Here is a 19,602-nt window from a genome sequence, read left to right as displayed (position 1 = left end):
TGGTTTTGGGCTGCCCCGTCTAGGCCTGTTCCCTCCTCCCTGCGGCCGGCTCTGCTGCCGCGCAAGCCTCACCGCCCCACCGTACTCGCATCGCTGGCCTAGCCATCCCTCTACTCACCCACACTTGCTGTTATTCTCCGGCGACGGGAGACGAACCAGTAAACCCTCGTACAGTCGTACTCCCCTTCGCGTGGGAAACAACTGCCGAGTCTTCCCTACCTCCGTGTCATTCCCTTCCTAGGCCTCGCCGTCGTCCACCGCCCTGGTGCTCTCGACGCGGCCTGCTCAACATGGTCAACGACCAACATGCATCTGAAGTGGACTGTACGTGGAGAGGCCGACAGCTGGGTCCACGGCCGCACGCAAGGAAATGCCCCCTTATTACACGCAAAATAATGATTCCTCCACCTGACATCAGGGACCCACCGAAAGGGCCTTCTTTATTTCGCGAAAAAAATGTTACTGCCGCTTACAGCTCGGACCCACCAGCTATATCTTCGCACGCAAGGAAGTGCCTCCTTATTACGCACACAAAAATGAATACTCCCCCTGCTAGCTGGGACCCACCATGGTGGGAGGCTGACTTGTGGGCCTACTAAGTTGACTGCGATGGGGGCCTTTGTCAACTTTAGTCAATATGAACGATTCTAGCTCCAGTGACCGTACGATGTCCATCCAATGGCCGTAGTGCTTCTTCAACCTCTGGTCTTCTTGCTCCAGCCGCCCAAAGCAGCGCCAGTCGTTCCGCATGCTCCTGCCTCCCATGGCCGGCTGTGCTGCCGTGGAGGCCTCACCGCCCCCTACTATTCCCACCGCTGGCCAGGCCCTGCGGCGACGGCAGGCTCACACCGCAGCCAAACCAGTGAACCCTCGTACTCCTCTCCGCGCGGGCTTCCACTGCCGCGTCTTCCCCGGCTCCGCGTCGTCCCCTTCCTAGGCCTCGCCGTCGTCCACCGCCGTGGTGCTCTCCGCGCGGCGTGGTCAACGTGGTCAAGGAACGACTTCCATCGGAAGAGTACTGTACGTGGAGAGGCTGACAGCTGGGTCCGCGGCCACAGCCCAGTTTTTTTGTTATTTGCCAAGTAAGTCGCTTTGTCAGGCCTCTTGGGCTGCAAATCTTTCAAGACGAGGAGAGCTTTCAATCGGCTGGCCGAGAAAATGGCCCATCAGTAATGAGAAATGGCCTGTACATTTTTAAAACACATCAAACCGGCAATTAGTTTCAAATATCTTTTTTTCATTTCGAGATTTTAATACATTAATTTTATGCGTGGAGAATTTGTTGGATTTTATATTGATATACATTTATTTTTAAAATCAGTTTGAATGTGAGTCGAAATTTCGGGATTAAAAACAGTTCGGACCGCACCGAAATATGCAAAATTTCGTATAATTTTTTAACCGTGGCCACAATATGGGCTGTAATGCTAACAAAAAGAATATGGGCTCCAAAAAAACCTTAATAATTAGCAAATGGGCTGTAAATTATTAGAAATAATGGCAGATGGGTCGTATGCTGTTTTCCACAGATTTGAGACTTTCCTAAAAAAAGGTTGACGCACAAGCAGTGACTGTTGGATGGCCATCCAACGGCCGTCGTGCTTCTTCAATCTCTGCTCTTCCTGCTCAGCCGATCAAACAAGCGCCGGCGGGACTGCCTGCTCCCTCCTCCCCGCGGCCGGCTCTGCTGCCGCGCAGGCCTCACCGCCCCACCGTACTCCCATCGCTGGCCTAGCCATCCCTCTACTCACCCACACATGCTGTTATTCTCCGGTGACGGCAGACGAACCAGTAAATTCTCGTACAGTCGTACTCCCCTCCGCGTGGGAAACAACCGCCGAGTCTTCCCTGCCTCCGTGTCGTTCCCTTCCTAGGCCTCGCCGTCGTCCACCGCCCTGCTGCTCTCGGCGCGGCCTGGTCAACATGGTCAACGACCGACATGCATCTGAAGTGGACTGTACGTGGAGAGGCCGACAGCTGGGTCCACGGCCGCACGCAAGGAAATGCCTCCTTATTACGCGCAAAATAATGATTCCTCCACCTGACATCAGGGACCCACCGAAAGGGCCTCTGTATTTCGTGAAAAAAACGTTACCGCCGCTGACAGCTCGGACCCACCAGCTATATCTTCGCACGCAAGGAAGTGCCTCCTTATTACGCACAAAAAAATGAATACACCCCCTGCTAGCTGGGACCCACCATGGTGGGAGGCTGACTTGTGGGCCTACTAAGTTGACTGGGACGGGGGCCTTTGTCAACTTTAGTCAATATGAATGATTCTAGCTCCAGTGACCGTACGATGTCCATCCAACGGCCGTAGTGCTTCTTCAACCTCTGGTCTTCTTGCTCCAGCCGCCCAAAGCAGCGCCGGTCGTGCCGCATGCTCCTGCCTCCCGTGGCCGGCTGTGCTGCCGCGGAGGCCTCACCGCCCCCTACTATTCCCACCGCTGGCCAGGCCCTGCGGCGACGGCAGCCTCACACCGTAGCCGAACCAGTGAACCCACGTACTCCTCTCCGCGCGGACTTCCACTGCCGCGTCTTCCCCGGCTCCGCGTCGTCCCCTTCCTAGGCCTCGCCGTCGTCCACCGCCGTGGTGCTCTCCGCGCGGCGTGGTCAACATGGTCAAGGAACGACTTCCATCGGAAGAGTACTGTACTTGGAGAGGTTGACAGCTGGGTCCACGGCTACAGCCCAGTTTTTTGTGATTTGCCAAGTAAATCGCTTTGTCAGGCCTGTTGGGCTGCAAAACTTTCAAGACGAGGAGAGCTTTCATTCGGCTGGCCGAGAAAATGGTCCATCAGTAATGAGAAATGGGCTGTACATTTCTAAAACACATCAAACCGGCAATTAGTTTCAAATATCTTTTTTTTCATTTTGAGATTTTAAATTACATTAATTTTTATGCGTGGAGAATTTGTTGGATTTTATATTGATATACATTTATTTTTAAAATCAGTTTGAATGTGAGTCGAAATTTCGGGATGAAAAACAGTTCGGACCGCACCGAAATATGCAAAATTTCGTATAATTTTTTAACCGTGGCCACATTATGGGCTGTAATGGTAACAAAAAGAATAGGGCTCCAAAAAAACCTTAATAATTAGCAAATGGGCCGTAAATTATTAGAAATAATGGCAGATGGGCTGTATGCTGTTTTCCACAGATTTGAGGCTTTCCTAAAAAAAGGTTGACGCACAAGCAGTGACTGTTGGATGGCCATCCAACGGCCGTTGTGCTTCTTCAATCTCTGCTCTTCCTGCTCCAGCCGCTCAAACAAGCACCGGCGGGACTGCCTGCTCCCTCCTCCCCGCGGCCGGCTCTGCTGCCGCGCAGGCCTCACCGCCCCACCGTACTCCCATCGCTGGCCTAGCCATCCCTCTACTCACCCACACCTGCTATTATTCTCCGGCGATGGCAGCCAAACTTGTAAACCCTCGTACAGTCGTACTCCCCTCCGCGTGGGAAACAACCGCCGAGTCTTCCCTGTCTCCGTGTCGTTCCCTTCCTAGGCCTCGCTGTCGTCCACCGCCCTGCTGCTCTCGGCGCGGCCTAGTCAACGTTGTCAACGACCGACATGCATCTGAAGTGGACTGTACGTGGAGAGGCCGACAGCTGGGTCCACGACCGCACGCAAGGAAATGCCTCCTTATTACGCACAAAATAATGATTCCTCCACCTGACATCAGGGACCCTCCGAAAGGGCCTCTGTATTTCGCGAAAAAAAGGTTACCGCCGCTGACAGCTCGGACCCACCAGCTATATCTTCGCACGCAAGGAAGTGCCTCCTTATTACGCACAAAAAAATAAATACTCCCCCTGCTAGTTGGGACCCACCATGGTGGGAGGCTGACTTGTGGGCCTACTAAGTTGACTAGGACGGGGGCCGTTGTCAACTTTAGTCAATATGAACGATTCTAGCTCCAGTGACCGTACGATGTCCATCCAACGGCCGTAGTGCTTCTTCAACCTCTGGTCTTCTTACTCCAGCCGCCCAAAGCAGCGCCGGTCGTGCCGCATGCTCCTGCCTCCCGTGGCCAGCTGTGCTGCCGCGGAGGCCTCACCGCCCCTACTATTCCCACCGCTGGCCAGGCCCTGCGGCGACCGCAGCCGAACCAGTGAACCCTCGTACTCCTCTCCGCGCGGGCTTCCACTGCCGCGTCTTCCCCGGCTCCCCGTCGTCCCCTTCCTAGGCCTCGCCGTCGTCCACCGCCCTGGTGCTCTCGGCGCGGCGTGGTCAAGGAACGACTTCCATCGGACGTGGACTGTACGTGGAGAGGCTAACAGCTGGGTCCACGGCCGCAGCAAGGAAGTGCCTCATTATTACACGGAAAATAATGATTCCTTCAACTGACAGCTGGGACCCACCGGACGGGCCACTGTATTTCATGAAAAAATGTTTCCCCTGACTGCTGGGACCCACCAGCTACATCTTCGCACGCAAGGAAGTGCGTCCGGGCAAAAAAAACGATTCGCCCCCCTGACTGCTGGGACCCACCAGCTACATCTTCGCAGGCAAGGAAGTGCCTGACAGTCGGGACCCACCTGGTCGAAGCGTACGTAGCGTTGTCATTCTGGTCGCGAACGTGTACGTACATATATACTGGTGGATGTAGAGGCGCGCTCGTGTCGTAGTAGAGGCGCGTACGTGTCGTAGTAGAGGCGCGCACGTAGCATGTACACGTACGTACAGCGGCCAGGGTGCAAGAAAGAAAATACGGCCATGTATGTGTACATACGGGCGGGGTCTCGAACGCCTACTCGCGCATACGTACGGCCAGGGCTCGTGTACATGGCTGGGTCGGAACGGAGAAACAGCATCGTCGTCGTGTTCATGGGGAGGCAACGGAATGCGTCATGTTCATGGGGAGGCAACGGAATGCGTCGTGTTCATCGGGAGGCAACGGAACACGTGGGAGCCAACCGGCTGGGTCGGAACGGAATGCGTGGTCTTGTTCATCGGGAGGGCTTGGACGGAACAGGCGATGGAAACGAGGCCTGGCGTACCGCACAACGGAGGAAACGGACCTCCTACGTTCGGAACGGGGTCCTGTTGATCGGGAGGGGTGTGGCGTACCGCAAAACGGAGGAAACGGACCTCCTACGGTCGAAAGGGGTCCTGTTGATCGGGAGGGGTGTGGCGTACCGCAAAACGGACGAAACGGACCTCCTACGGTCAAAACGGGGGTCCTGTTGATCGGGAGGGGTGTGGCGTACCGCAAAATGGACGAAATGGACCTCCTACGGTCGAACATGGGTCCTGTTCGTTGGGAGGGGTGTGGCGTACCGTAAAACAGGACTCCACGGGATACTGTTAATCTCCACCATCGACCTCCTCCAGCCTCCACGGGCTACCGTCGACCTCCTCCAGCCACCACGGGCTCCTGTTCATCCAGCCTCCACCGCGCGCTACTCCACCAGCTACTGTTCAACCACCCCTCCACGGGCACCCCTCCACCGTCTACTGTTCATCCAGCCCTCCACACCACGGGGTCCTGTTCAACCACCCCTCCACGGGCACCCCTCCATCGTCTACTGTTCATCCAGCCCTCCACCACACCACGGGGTCCTGTTCATCCAGAGGCAACGCCACCGCTCACTGTTCATCCAACCCCCCCGCCCCCGGCAACGCTCACTCTTCATCCCAGAGGCAGCATCGATCGGCTTCAGTTAGCAGCAGTAGCGAAGGAACCGCTCGATCGGGTTCAGTTAACAGCCATCAATCGATCGCTCGGGTTCAGTAACGCGTAGCCTGCAGTGCAATCGCTCGGGTTCAGTTAGAGCCCAACGCCTCGCTCGGGTTCAGTTAGAGCCAACGCCTCGCACACACGCGCGTACGTGTACGAGAGAAACGCGCATCGCTCGGCCCCTGACCTCCCACCATAACCGGGAACTCCCCGAAATTTTCCTCGCCCTTGCTTCTACTATGGTTTTTTCCGTCATGGACAGCCCAAAGAATGTCATGCAGCTGCGTCTCCGGCCCGTCCAGGACGAAAAGCCCATTTTCTGTCATGATTTTTTGTCATAGAAGTAGGAGCCCACCACATCTATGATGATACCGGGTTTTGTCACAATTATCGTCATAGAAGTGTCATATGTATGACAGAAAAAAATTCGTTCGGCCCAAAATGTCACGGATGTGTCTTTTTTTTGTAGTGGTTATCGAAACCCTAGCAATTCCACAACAACTGGATTAGGCCTTTACCTTCAACACAAGGGGCCGAACCAGTATAAACTCTCTCTGTCCTTTGTCCGCTTTAACCCCTTTAAGCTAACCCATTGCGATGGCTCCACGACTAAGTCCTCTCATCAGGACATCTGCTGTGACAAAACCACGACACCCTCCTTCAACTTTTTGCCCGGGCCTCGCTTTGTCCTGCTGTCCGTAGAAGCAGATTTGCTCGATCCGGAGGGCTGAAAGAAGAAAGATCGATTCGTTAATATATCTTCACATAAAAAAACATGTGATGATCACCAGATGCCTGCTTATATAAATATACCTCGCCGGTAGTATTTGTTATTTCAAGATCAACATTGTCTGTGTCATCATAATCATAATCATAATCATAGTTCATGACTTCATCAGCTCGGTCGTCGAGATCGAATATCTTATCATCACCCTCCCCGGTATTGTTCAGATATTGGGAGCCGTCATCTGCTTTATTCAGATCATCTGGCCTGCGAGGGCTGCATATGATCTCGAACAGGGCCTCTTCTCCCTCTCTGCCGGTATTGTCCCCCATAGCTTTGATTTAACTAATCCAGAAGAAATATAAAACAATTTAGTATTCAGATTACAATGCATGGATGCAATCAATAAGGAAAAACTGAATCATATAGTACATAATATGCATCGTCTCGAATAATATATAATCTCGAATACATCATCTCGAATAATATATAATCTCGAATACGTCGTCTCTAATAATATATAATCACGAATACATCGTCTCTAATAATATATATAATCTTGAATACATCGTCTCGAATATTATATATCGAATACATCACTGGCTAGGTAGCTAATAAAGATCGAATACTACAGAAGAATCTAAGCCACTCGGGGTTCCTGGGGCGCGGGCGATGGACACCCAAAGATAAGGAACCATCACAGGATCATATCTCCGGTCATCTGCCCAAAGAACCTGCCAGGTATTGGAGAACCTGATGTCCATAGCAGCCATGTAGCGATGGACGTGCTCGTCCTCCTCCCTGACACGGCGACGCACCACCTCCGACGGGGCCGGCTCCCTCTGCACTGAATGTGGCCCACGCGAACGCCACCAAAGGAGATCAGGGTCGACGACGGGACCCGAGGCCGGGTTCCTCACCAAGCGGCGCGCCGTGCAGGTAGCACCTCCCAGTGCCAGCCCGGCGGAGCCTAGTCCCGGACATGGGTCAGCCAGACATCGTCGCGAACGGGTCGATGGCGAGGATGCGGGCCGGCCATCGTCGAGAACAAATACTATATGCCCGCAAAAAGTAACATATTTTAAATGATTGGATTGTGATAACTAAAATTCTATATGCAAATTCTAAATTTTTCTAACAATTTGACATTAATCTAATTCATCTAGCTAAAACTAATTCTAAAATTGCTAACATTTCTATAAATATTTCTATAACTAAAAAACAAAAAATTTATAACATTTCTAATATTTCTATAACTAAAAAACAGAAAAATTTCTAACATTTCTATAACTAAAAACAGAAAAATTTCTATAACTAAAAAACTAAAAAACAATGTGTGTGTGTGTGTGTGGACATGGCGGCCGGGGCACAGGAGCTCACCGGCGAGGTGAGGCGACGGGGGGCGGCGACGGGGACGGCGACTGGCGGTGACGACGAGGATGGCGATGATGAGGATGGGGACGGGGCGGCGACGATGGGGACAGGGACGACGGCCGGGACGACGGGGCGGGGCGCGGCGACGACGGGGACGACGGGGACGGGGACGGCCGGGGCGGCGATGGGGGCGTCGACGAGGGGTGGCGACGGGGGCAGAGGAGAAGAAGCAGATGAGAAACTGAATTTTTTGAAGTGTTTTCTTATATAGGATGGGCCTTTAGTACCGGTTGAAGGCACCAACCGGTACTAAAGGTCAATTTTGGCCAGGCCAAGCGGCGGGAAGCGCCCACCTTTAGTACCGGGTGGTGGCTCCAACCGGTACTAAATACCCCCCCCCCTTAGTACCGGTTGGATCCACCACCCGGTACTAAAGGGGGGTGCGCTGGCGCAGGTGCGGTGCGGCATGTTTAGTCCCACCTCGCTAGCCGAGGGGCGTCCGCACTGGTTTATAAGCCCCAGTGCGGTAGCTCTCTCGAGCTCCTCTCTAAAGCAGGCCTACTCGGCCTAAATGTTCAGTGCTGCCCTGTGGGCCTACTGGGCCTTTGCGGGCCTGCATTCTGGTCCAACAACAGTTTGGGTTTCTAGTCGTATGCAGGCCGCTGTGGCGCAGTAGGCGGGCTTTTTATTTTCTTATTTTTTTGCTTTATTTATTTTTGTTTTATTTATTTTTGAGTTGTTTTTTGCTGTATTTAGAGTTTCTTTGTGAATATTTTTGCTTTAGATACAAAAAACTACAAACTTTCTGTTAGTGCCGGTAGTTTTCAAATTTGAATAGTTTAAATTTTGAATTATTTGAAATTTGTGTGAATAACTTAACTTTGAAAATAGATTTTTCAGTGATTCTTTTTTCTTATGTTTTAATATTAGTGTGTTTTATCATTATATTCAATTTGGTAGTGCTTAGGTTATTTAAAAAATGAAATGCCTTTGTAACAGATGAGTTTTCATCCGAAACACTGATACTTCGAAAGAGATTGTCCATTTTGTACACGAAGTGCATCCAGTTTTTGTCGTAACCCTCTCTACTTTTTTGCACATGCTATGTGGGTGAAATTATGATACCATGCCAACTTTCAATCTTTTCTGAGTTCATTTGAAGTGCTTTTCAATTTCAGGGTCATTTAGCTCAAAAAATCAGTAAAATGGATGAAAGAATTTGTTTGCACATAAAATTTCTTCGCGTTTCAAATGCCAAAACACATAACCACCCTAACTATTACAGAGATTCCCTCCTGGGTGTGAAACACAGAAGAAAGTGATGATAGTGAAGCCGATCACATCCCAGATCTTTGGGTGTGAAACTTTTTCTTCACGCGTGTCCCTTTGCGCCGTAACCATGGAAAATCTTCATCATTTAACTGGATGCTCGGGTCAATATTCCCTGTGAATGGAGCAATTGCATCAAACTTTTCATAATCTTCTGACATGTCTGTCTTGTCATCCACTCCCACGATGTTTCTCTTCCCAGAAAGAACTATGTGGCGCTTTGGCTCATCGTATGATGCATTCGCTTCCTTATCTTTTCTTTTTCTCGGCTTGGTAGACATGTCCTTCACATAGAAAACTTGTGCCACATCATTGGCTAGGATGAATGGTTCGTCTGCATACGCAAGATTGTTGAGATCCATTGTTGTCATTCCGTACTGCGGGTCTTCCGTTAACCCGCCTCGTGTCATATTGACCCATTTGCACCGAAACAAAGGGACCTTCAAACCACGTCCATAGTCAAGTTCCCATATGTCCTTTATGTAACCATAATATGTTTCTGTACCCGTCTTGGTTGCTGCATCAAAGCGGACACCACTGTTTTGGTTGGTGCTCTTCTTATCTTGGGCAATCATGTAAAATGTATTTCCATTTATCTCGTACACTTTGAAAGTCATTATATTTGAAGATGGTTGATAACCCACAAGTATAGGGGATCGCAACAGTTTTCGAGGGTAAAGTATTCAACCCAAATTTATTGATTTGACACAAGGGGAGCCAAAGAATATTCTCAAGTATTAGCAGTTGAGTTGTCAATTCAACCACACCTGGATAACTTAGTATCTGCAGCAAAGTATTTAGTAGCAAAGTAGTATGGAAGTAACGGTAACGGTAGCAAAAGTAATATTTTTGGGTTTTGTAGTGATTGTAATAGTAGCAACGAAAAATAAATAAGTGAAGAACAATATGTGAAAAGCTCTTAGGCATTGGATCGGTGATGGAGAATTATGCCGAATGCGGTTCATCATGTAACAGTCATAACATAGGGTGACACAGAACTAGCTCCAATTCATCAATGTAATGTAGGCATGTATTCTGAATATAGTCATAAGTGCTTATGGAAAAGAACTTGCATGACATCTTTTGTCCTACCCTCCCGTGGCAGCGGGGTCATAATGGAAACTAAGGGATATTAAGGCCTCCTTTTAATAGAGTACCGGACCAAAGCATTAACACATAATGAATACATGAACTCCTCAAACTACGGTCATCACCGGGAGTGGTCCTGATTATTGTCACTTCGGGGTTGCCGGATCATAACACATAGTAGGTGACTATAGACTTGCAAGATAGGATCAAGAACTCACATATATTCATGAAAACATAATAGGTTCAGATCTGAAATCATGGCACTCGAGCCCTAGTGACAAGCATTAAGCATAGCAAAGTCATAGCAACATCAATCTCAGAACATAGTGGATACTAGGGATCAAACCCTAACAAAACTAACTAAATTACATGATAAATCTCATCCAACCCATCACCGTCCAGCAAGCCTACGATGGAATTACTCACGCACGGCGGTGAGCATCATGAAATTGGTGACGGAGGATGGTTGATGATGACAATGGCGACGGATTCCCCTCTCCGGAGCCCCGAACAGACTCCAGATCAGCCCTCCCGAAAGAGTTTAGGGCTTGGCGGCAGCTCCGTATCGTAAAACATGATGAATCTTTCTCTTTGATTTTTTTCTCCCCGAACGTGAATATATAGAGTTGGAGTTGAGGTCGGTGGAGCACCAGGGGGCCCATGAGGCAGGGGGGCACGCCCAGGGGGGCAGGCGCGCCCCCCACCCTCGTGGAAAGGGTGTGGGCCCCCTAGCCTTGATTATTTCGCCAATATTTTTTATTATTCCCAAAAATAATCTCCGTGAAGTTTCAGGTCATTCCGAGAACTTTTGTTTCTGCACAAAGATAACACCATGGCAATTCTACTGAAAACAGCGACAATCCGGGTTAGTTCCATTTAAATCATGCAAGTTAGAGTCCAAAACAAGGGTAAAAGTGTTTGGAAAGTAGATACGATGGAGACGTATCAACTCCCCCAAGCTTAAACATTTGCTTGTCCTCAAGCAATTCAGTTGATAAACTGAAAGTGATAAAGAAAAACTTTTACAAACTCTGTTTGCTCTTGTTGTTGTAAATATGCAAAGCCAGTATTCAAGTTTTCAGCCAAGATTATGAACTAACCATATTCACAATAACTCTTAGGTCTCATGTTTACTCATGTCAATGGCATAATCAACTAGCGAGCAATAATAATAAATCTCAGATGACAACACTTTCTCAAAACAATCATAATATGATATAACAAGATAGTATCTCGCTAGCCCTTTCTGAGACCGCAAAACATAAATGCAGGGCACCTTTAAAGATCAAGGACTGACTGGACATTGTAATTCATGGTAAAAGAGATCCAATCATAGTCATACCCAATATAAATTAACAGTAATGAATGCAAATGATAGCGGTGCTCTCCAGCTGGTGCTTTTTAATAAGAGGGTGATGACTCAACATAAAAGTAAATAGATAGGCCCTTCGCAGAGGAAAGCAGGGATTTGTAGAGGTGCCAGAGCTCGGTTTTAAAGCAGAGATAAATAATTTTTTGAGCGGTATACTTTCATTGTCAACATAACAACCAAGAGATGGCGATATCTTCCATGCTACACATATTATACGCAGTTCCCAAACAGAATGGTAAAATTTTTACTCCCCCTCCACCAACAAGCATCAATCCATGGCTTGCTCGAAACTACGAGTGCCTCCAACTAACAACAGTCCCGAGGGAGTTTTGTTTGCAATTATTTTGATTTGATTTGCATAAAGCATGGTACTGGGCATCCCGGTGACCAGCCATTTTCTCGTGAGTGAGGAGCGGAGTCCACTCCTCTTGAGAATAACCCGCCTAACATGGAAGATAAGGACAACCCTAGTTGATACCTGAGGTATTCGAGCATACAAAACAGAATTTCATTTGAAGGTTTAGAGTTTGGCACATACAAATTTACTTGGAACGACAGGTAGATACCGCATATAGGAAGGTATAGTGGACTCATATGGAATAACTTTGGGGTTTAAGGGATTGGAAGTACAAGCAGTATTCCCGCTTAGTACAAGTGAAGGCTAGAAAAAGACTGGGAAGCGACCAACTAGAGAGCGACAATAGTCATGAACATGCATTAAAATTAATAAACATTGAGTGCAAGCATGAGTACGATATAATCCACCATGAACATAAATATCGTGAAGGCTATGTTGATTTGTTTCAACTACATGCGTGAACACGTGCCAAGTCAAGTCACTTGAATCATTCAAAGGAGGATACCACCCTATCATACCACATCACAACCATTTTAATAGCATGTTGGCACGCAAGGTAAACCATTATAAATTCCTAGCTAATTAAGCATGGCATAAGCAACTATAATCTCTAATTGTCATTGCAAACATGTTTATTCATAATAGGCTGAATCAGAAATGATGAACTAATCATATTTACAAAAACAAGAAAGGTCGAGTTCACACCAGCTTCTCCCATCTCAATCAGTCCATCATATATCGTCATAATTGCCTTTCACTTGCACGACCGAATGATGTGAATAATAATAATAGTGCACGTGCATTGGACTAAGCTGGAATCTACGAGCATTCAATACAAAGAAGAAGACAAGGCAATATGGGCTCTTGGTTAAATCAACAACAATGCATATAAGAGCCACTTCAACAATTTTATTATAGTCTTCTCCTATCGACCCCCAAAGAAAAGAAAAGGAATAAAACTATTTACACGGGAAATCTCCCAACAAACAAAAGAAGAACAGTAAATCTTTTTGGGTTTTCTTTTAATTATTACTACTACAGCAAGAAAATAAACTAGCTAAAAGCTACTACTATTTTTTGTTTTCTTAAGGTTTTTCAAACACACAAGAAGAAAGCATAAAAGGATAAATAAACTAGCATGAATATTACAGTGAAAAAGTATGAGCACCGACAACTAGCAATGAGTGAGTGAACATGAATGTAATGTCGGTGAGAGATACGTACTCCCCCAAGCTTAGGCTTTTGGCCTAAGTTGGTCTAATGCCACGGCTGGCCTGGCGGATACCCAAAGTTATAGTCGGGGTCGTGCTGAGATGCAGCAGTTATTGCATCGTGGGCTGCAGCTTGGAGGCGAGCTATCTCAGCCCTCCTCTCATACTCGTTCGCCTTCTCCCTGGTTATGAAATATCTCCCCTTCGCCTGAAAGTCAAAGAAAGTAGAAACAGGGAGAGCGACGTGATAGGTGCGTCGTCTATCAAAAATTAGTCGGTACTGGAGGAACTGATCGTTCCTCTCAACAAAACGATGACGAACCATAGCCTCATAATCTAAATGAACAGGAGGCAACTCAATATCATACTCACGAATGGGTATATTAAGAAAGTTAGCTAAATGGGTTGCATAAATTCCATCAAAGAAATCTTCATTAAATCTATTATTATGCAACCTACGTACAACAATGGCTCCCAAATTATAATGTTTATCTCCTAATACAGCACTCCTGAGAACACTGAGATCAGGGACACACATGTGACATGCTTCATCCTTACCATTTATGCACCTACCTATGAAGAGAACAAAATAATGTATAGCAGAAAAATGAATGCTCCCTATGGTAGCTTGTGCTATGTCTCTAGATTCCCCCACAGTTATACTAGCAAGAAAATCTCTAAATTCAGATTTGCGAGGTTCACTAGCTTGTGGCACGAACCGGTGCTAAATGTTCGCTACGAACCTGTACTAATGAGAGCGGCCCGGCTAGCCGTTGGAACCGGCACTAATGGACACATTAGTGCCGGCTCAAATTTAAACCGGCACTAATGTGCTTCACATTTGATCCTTTTTCTACTAGTGGTGGCCAAATACTTCGTATCTGAGCGCCCAATGGTCACTTGAATGAAAGCAAATTTGAGAAAAGAACAGAAACATAGGAGGAAACACTGGTACAACGGAAACATATGTCAGATGTATATCCACATACGTCACAAATTAGAATGTATACTGTAGTCGCGGAGTTGCAAAACTAATTAGTAAGGCTGCAAAGAAAAAAAGGAAAATATTTTCATCAGTTCGAGGGAAGATATTTCACCACCAAAATTAGTTCCATAAGAGCATGGATCAACCTAGATAACAAGGCGAACAAAGATATAATTAAATCGACACAAAGTAGTCTCTATAAACAAATAATTACTTTTAGAGTTGCATAATAGTGGAGTACCTGATTGACATATTTCCTTCAGAAAAATTCATATGGAGAAACCATAAGGAAAGGGTTTTGGTCAAACAAACATCATGTACAGAAAATCCTTTTGTACAATAAATATTGGTGAGAAACATATGAGCAAGAAAGCAAAAAATGACTACAACGATTTCTAATTAAAGAACAGGCAGGCAATCGTATAGCAGGAGAGCTTACATTTTTTTTGAAGCCCCCGTTCTTGTTGGGTTTGAGCTCCCGAACCCGGTTTCTCAAGCAGTCCAGCTCAACTATCAACTTCTTGATCTCCTCGCATTTATATTTATTCTCTTTTAAGTATAATAGAGCTCGGTTTCATCTACATGTTCAACTAATACTCTATGCTTCTCTACATTTACGACTTTTGACAATCTACCAGCCGGAAAAACAATTTGATTTCTCAGTGTGGTGAAGAGCTGAGCATTCCATAGCATCATTCTGCTTTATTCAAAGCTTATGTGCATCAATCCTTCTGCGTATATGAGATTAGAACGAATGTTTGATGACTATCTCAATGGTTCGGCACGTTGCTCTTTACACTCTAGCTCAGGAATCAACTTTCTGACCTAAATCACTCATTTACGAAGTAAGAACAATAAACATATAAAGTGACAATCCAGTTTTATGCCTCAAAGGCCTAATTCACATTTCAGAAGAGTTTGACCAAATATATACATACCTTCATACAGTGAGATTGCTAGTTCTTTAGTGCCTCAGGAACATCCTAAAAGAAACTCCTTTCAAATCCAGTCCTCCATATATGACCCTGGAATTACATTAGAATAGAACTCCATCAAATGAAAAGATATATGTTTCCAACACTGGAATGAGATCCTCGACGAGCTCCTCTCCTAGAGGCATGATGAGGATCTTCGACGTCGTCCTGGTTAAGGCCGTCACCTCGCCTCCAACTCACGCAGGTCGCGCCCGCCCAGATCACACACTATGGCCACCGGTTCTCCAGACCGTGCCCGGCCGCCAAGCCGGCCTCGCTCTGCTCTTCACATGACAACTTTCGTGTCCACCCTTCATGACGCGCCAATCTGGTCCACCACCGTCAGCCGTTGCTGCACCTCTACTACCGGCCGTTAACCTATTGTGTGTGAGACGAGGTCCTTGTCCCTGTAGCCGATGTTCAGGCGCACAACGGAAGACGAAGGCGATGATGAGGCATGTGAGCGCAGATCTTACTCCCCATCGCGTTGGTCGGGTAGAGCGGCCGAGAGGGATGCCGGCAGCACAGAGCAGAGGAGCGGTTGGGAAGAGACGATGAGGGGCTCGGGGTGTGATGGAAGGACAGCAGAGGAGGCGACGAGGTTGGGGCAGAGGTCGGCGGCGGCAGAACTGGGGGAGACGAGAAGGATTCAGGTTTTGGGGGGGGGAGCGTGTGGGCAGGGGAGTTATTTTGTGAGGAAGGCCCAATCGCGCATGCCACGCTTTTTCTCCATCTCCCAATCGCTTGCACGATTTTCCTTTTTGTCACATAGCGTTGCCACGTGGACGCAACGAGCGAGCGCTCCTTGCGCGTAGCTTACTGTGTTTGATTGCAGATTAATTACAGACAGAGATTTTTTGCTAACTCCTTTGGGTGTAATCGGGTAGAAGTTGAATCAGACTCTTTGCAGGTAATCAATTACTGTGATGGACAAACCATATGGTGGGACTCGGTGGTGGCAATATTCACAGAATGTGTGGACACTTGTACTTCAATTGGGAAGGTCGTTTATAAGCATTGTTATAGATCTTGTAATCAAGCGGCTCATATGCTAGCTCATTTCAGTTACTTTAATAAGACTTCATTTAGTTGGTTGGACGAGCCCCCTAATGTTATTGTCAGTAAGCACGTTGACGATGCAAACATTATTTGTGTTTTAATAAAGCTAGCCATAATGGTCTTTTCTTCAAAAATTACAGACATAAATTAAGGTTTCCTTATTAGGTGACTCGCAAAAAAAAAGGTTTGCTTATTAAGTGTGGCTTTCAAGGGTTTATATTAGCAGTAAAAAAGGATTGAAAAAAAGACGGGAATTCAGTGTTTCACGCTAAAATTAAATAAAATTTTGGCCCAGGTTTCTTACGGATGCCACTAGTGTTTTTTTAACACAGACAATCGCAGGTTTATGTGTTAAATAAGTGCAGCTTTCAAGGGTTTATGTTTGTAGCAGCAAAAAATGATTGAAAAAAAAACTGAAATTCAGCGTTCACGGTAAAATTAATTTAAATTTTGGCATAGGTTTCTTACGGATGCCACTAGTGTTGGATGGATATTCTTAACTCCAGCGCTTGAAGGTGAAACACAGAAGAATTTCAACCAAGAATGTGAACTAAAACAAAAGGATGAAATGAAGGCAGCTCCTCGTGATCCTACTCTAGATTGTGCTAACGCACGCTTACGATTTCTTTTAAAACACCACTCATGTAATTAATTAAAATGTTATTACAATCATTCGTTACGTCAATGCGGCATACATGGCGAGACATATTAGCTAAAGCACCATCAGACTTGTTATCATACTTAAATTTCACAATCTCATGCGCCAACACATTTGTCGGACGATTAATCTTCAACAAGTTAAAACTATGGAGGAGATTAGAGGTGCTCAAAGCTTCTTTCTTAAGATCAACTTGAGGGGACCTATCCAGGATATCATTTTCAATGAAAGTTCGGTTTCCAAAATAATAGCCTTATGAAGAGTGATACCTATGTAGAGACCCGCGATGCAAGCATGAAACCTCGCTTCTTCCACAATGGAGCACCAACCAATACAATCCCAAAAAGAAATTATGACTTTACCAAAATAGTTTTTGGCAACAACTCCCATGCTTGCAGATGTAATGCTCTCCACGAAACTAGTATCCACGTTCATCTTGATGCAATCAGAAGGAGTAGGATGTCGCACCCCACATATACTCAAACACAAACACATAGGACTAGCCTCACCACCACTTCCTTAACTTTGTTATTAGAATCCAAATTCGGGAAGGTATGGCAGGACAAAAAGGAAGACCATTAATCTCTATCTCTACTCTCTATCTTCTCTACTACCTAAAAGAAACGTAAGGTTCCCTCTCCCCTATTATGTTTCGTCCAACCTCCTCGTCAAGACCTCCCGCGTATGTTTCTCACCGTCACACTGATTTTCTTAGATACAGTATATCTCCCCACCCATCTGGTTTTCTATTTAAACCGGTTTTCCATCTTTGGTAATTGGTAACACAATCATGGTAACGCAATCACGTTCAAAACGAAGAAAGGAATCTATCAAAAAGGAAGGAATCAATCAAGTTAGTATTTGGTAATAGACTATAAATTTAAGGAAAGGAATCATACGATCGTAATCAATATCAAATCAATACAGAAGAAGCTATTTTTGGTAATCACGTGCACTACTCCTTCTTTCGTCCAGCCCTTCCCTCCTCGGTGGCTCCATGCACGGAATTCCCCACCGATTGACGCACGTCTCCATCCCTCCGAAGCACATCCCCTCGCTGGTCATCGGCGCCTCCATCCCCGGCACTCCCAGCCGATGATGTAGGTCGTCATCACCATCCCTTCGAAGAACAGTGTCACCATGGTCGCCGCCGCCTCCATCTCCCGCACTCTCGGCCATTGCTGCAGGTCGAGGAGTCCGGGGGCGATCTGCAGCCGGAGTTTCATTTGTTCGTTTCCAATCTTTTTTAAGAAAGCAGAGTGCATATATTTGTTTGTTTTTACTATGTGTAGGGCTTTGAGATGAATGCGAGACCCTTTCAGAAGGTGAGCGGCAGAGATATCAGCTTTTTTGTGCCCTGATGATCACCATGAACGCTAGTACACTGTTGTTGATCCTTAATTGTGTGTTTTTAAGCATGAGTGATTCATTTTGTGCGTATGCAATGCAAGAGATAGACACAGCGAGACACACACGCCATGCAAATCTCCTGCAGTTCTGACTGGACCTAGGCATATCCATCAACAACATCGACAATGAGCAGTACTCTATCCAGCTAAAAAGACCTTTCTCTCAGGTTCAATCATTCCACTTTCTTATGCGACTCTGAATGCTAGCTTGTTTCTTGCTATCCCGCAATGCATTCAAGTGTTTCGTTAATTGTTAATACGCCAAGACTTAAAATCTATAGAAGAGTATTCCCCTAGAATTTCTTTATCAAATATTAAAACCGCAAATCACTTACCAATGCAAGTGCTTTATGGATAGATGAATAATTGCAAAAATATGACACTGTTGACCAAAAGAATGCAGGGCTGCACCTTTTTGTTAGACTTTCACCATCACATGCAGTTCCTACTTAACAGTAATTATTGTGATGCCATCACTTCTTCTCTAATTAGACTATGGCACTAATCCTCCCGTTTACAAATAGGAGAGTAAAATTTCCACAGAACTTCGGCGATGTGTTTCTTGCAAAAAAGGAGAGTAAAGTTTGCTTACTCAACTGTTCTCGACTTCTAGCTCAGCCGACCGCCAATACAAAATCAATGATTGCGTTGGAGCATGAAAATTATATGACATATTGGATAATTTAAAAAAAATTGTAGCAACACACACGTATTATAGTGGATGATGGACAAAAAGAAGAGTGAATTTATCTTTTCGGTAAAAAAGAATCGACTACGTTGTTTAAAATAATACTTACCATTGGATGTGAATGATGTTTCACATAATTGATGTTTCCCCGTTGCAACGCACGGGCATGTAGCTAGTTCTCAATAAAATTAGTATAGGCAGTGGCATAATCTTCTCTTTTACCAAAAATCAAATCATTCCTAAGGCCCGAATAAATAAAACCCTCTTCTTACATTAGATTCCACAAATCCCTCATCTCCAAACTGCGGGCATCGAGCCTTAGAGAAAGACACAAGAGCGCAAAAAAATCCGTCATCTTCCACACCACAAATGTAGCACATCCCTGAGGTGAATTGATGGTGCGTAACTCTGTTGACCTGGACTGGCTGTTCATTGTTGCCCGTCGGGCAAAATTCTAATATTTTGGGGAACATTCGTTTTTCAAATAATATTCGACAACCTCCTATCACCATTCGCATCACTACTAGATTGCCCTAAGTTCTCCTTCCGAACCTTGAGATTCAACACAAGATTGTATGCATTTTTAAAAGAAAACATACTATGCTTCTCATAATGCTATGACAAAATCGCCTTTCCCCGACAATTAGATACATAAAAACCAAACCTGTCAAAACGTAGAAAGCATAAA

This window comes from Triticum aestivum, chromosome 6D (genome assembly GCF_018294505.1).
Source record: "Triticum aestivum cultivar Chinese Spring chromosome 6D, IWGSC CS RefSeq v2.1, whole genome shotgun sequence".
NCBI lineage: Eukaryota > Viridiplantae > Streptophyta > Magnoliopsida > Poales > Poaceae > Triticum > Triticum aestivum.
The sequence above is the reverse complement of the archived record's forward strand: the minus strand, read 5'-3'. Positions refer to the sequence as shown.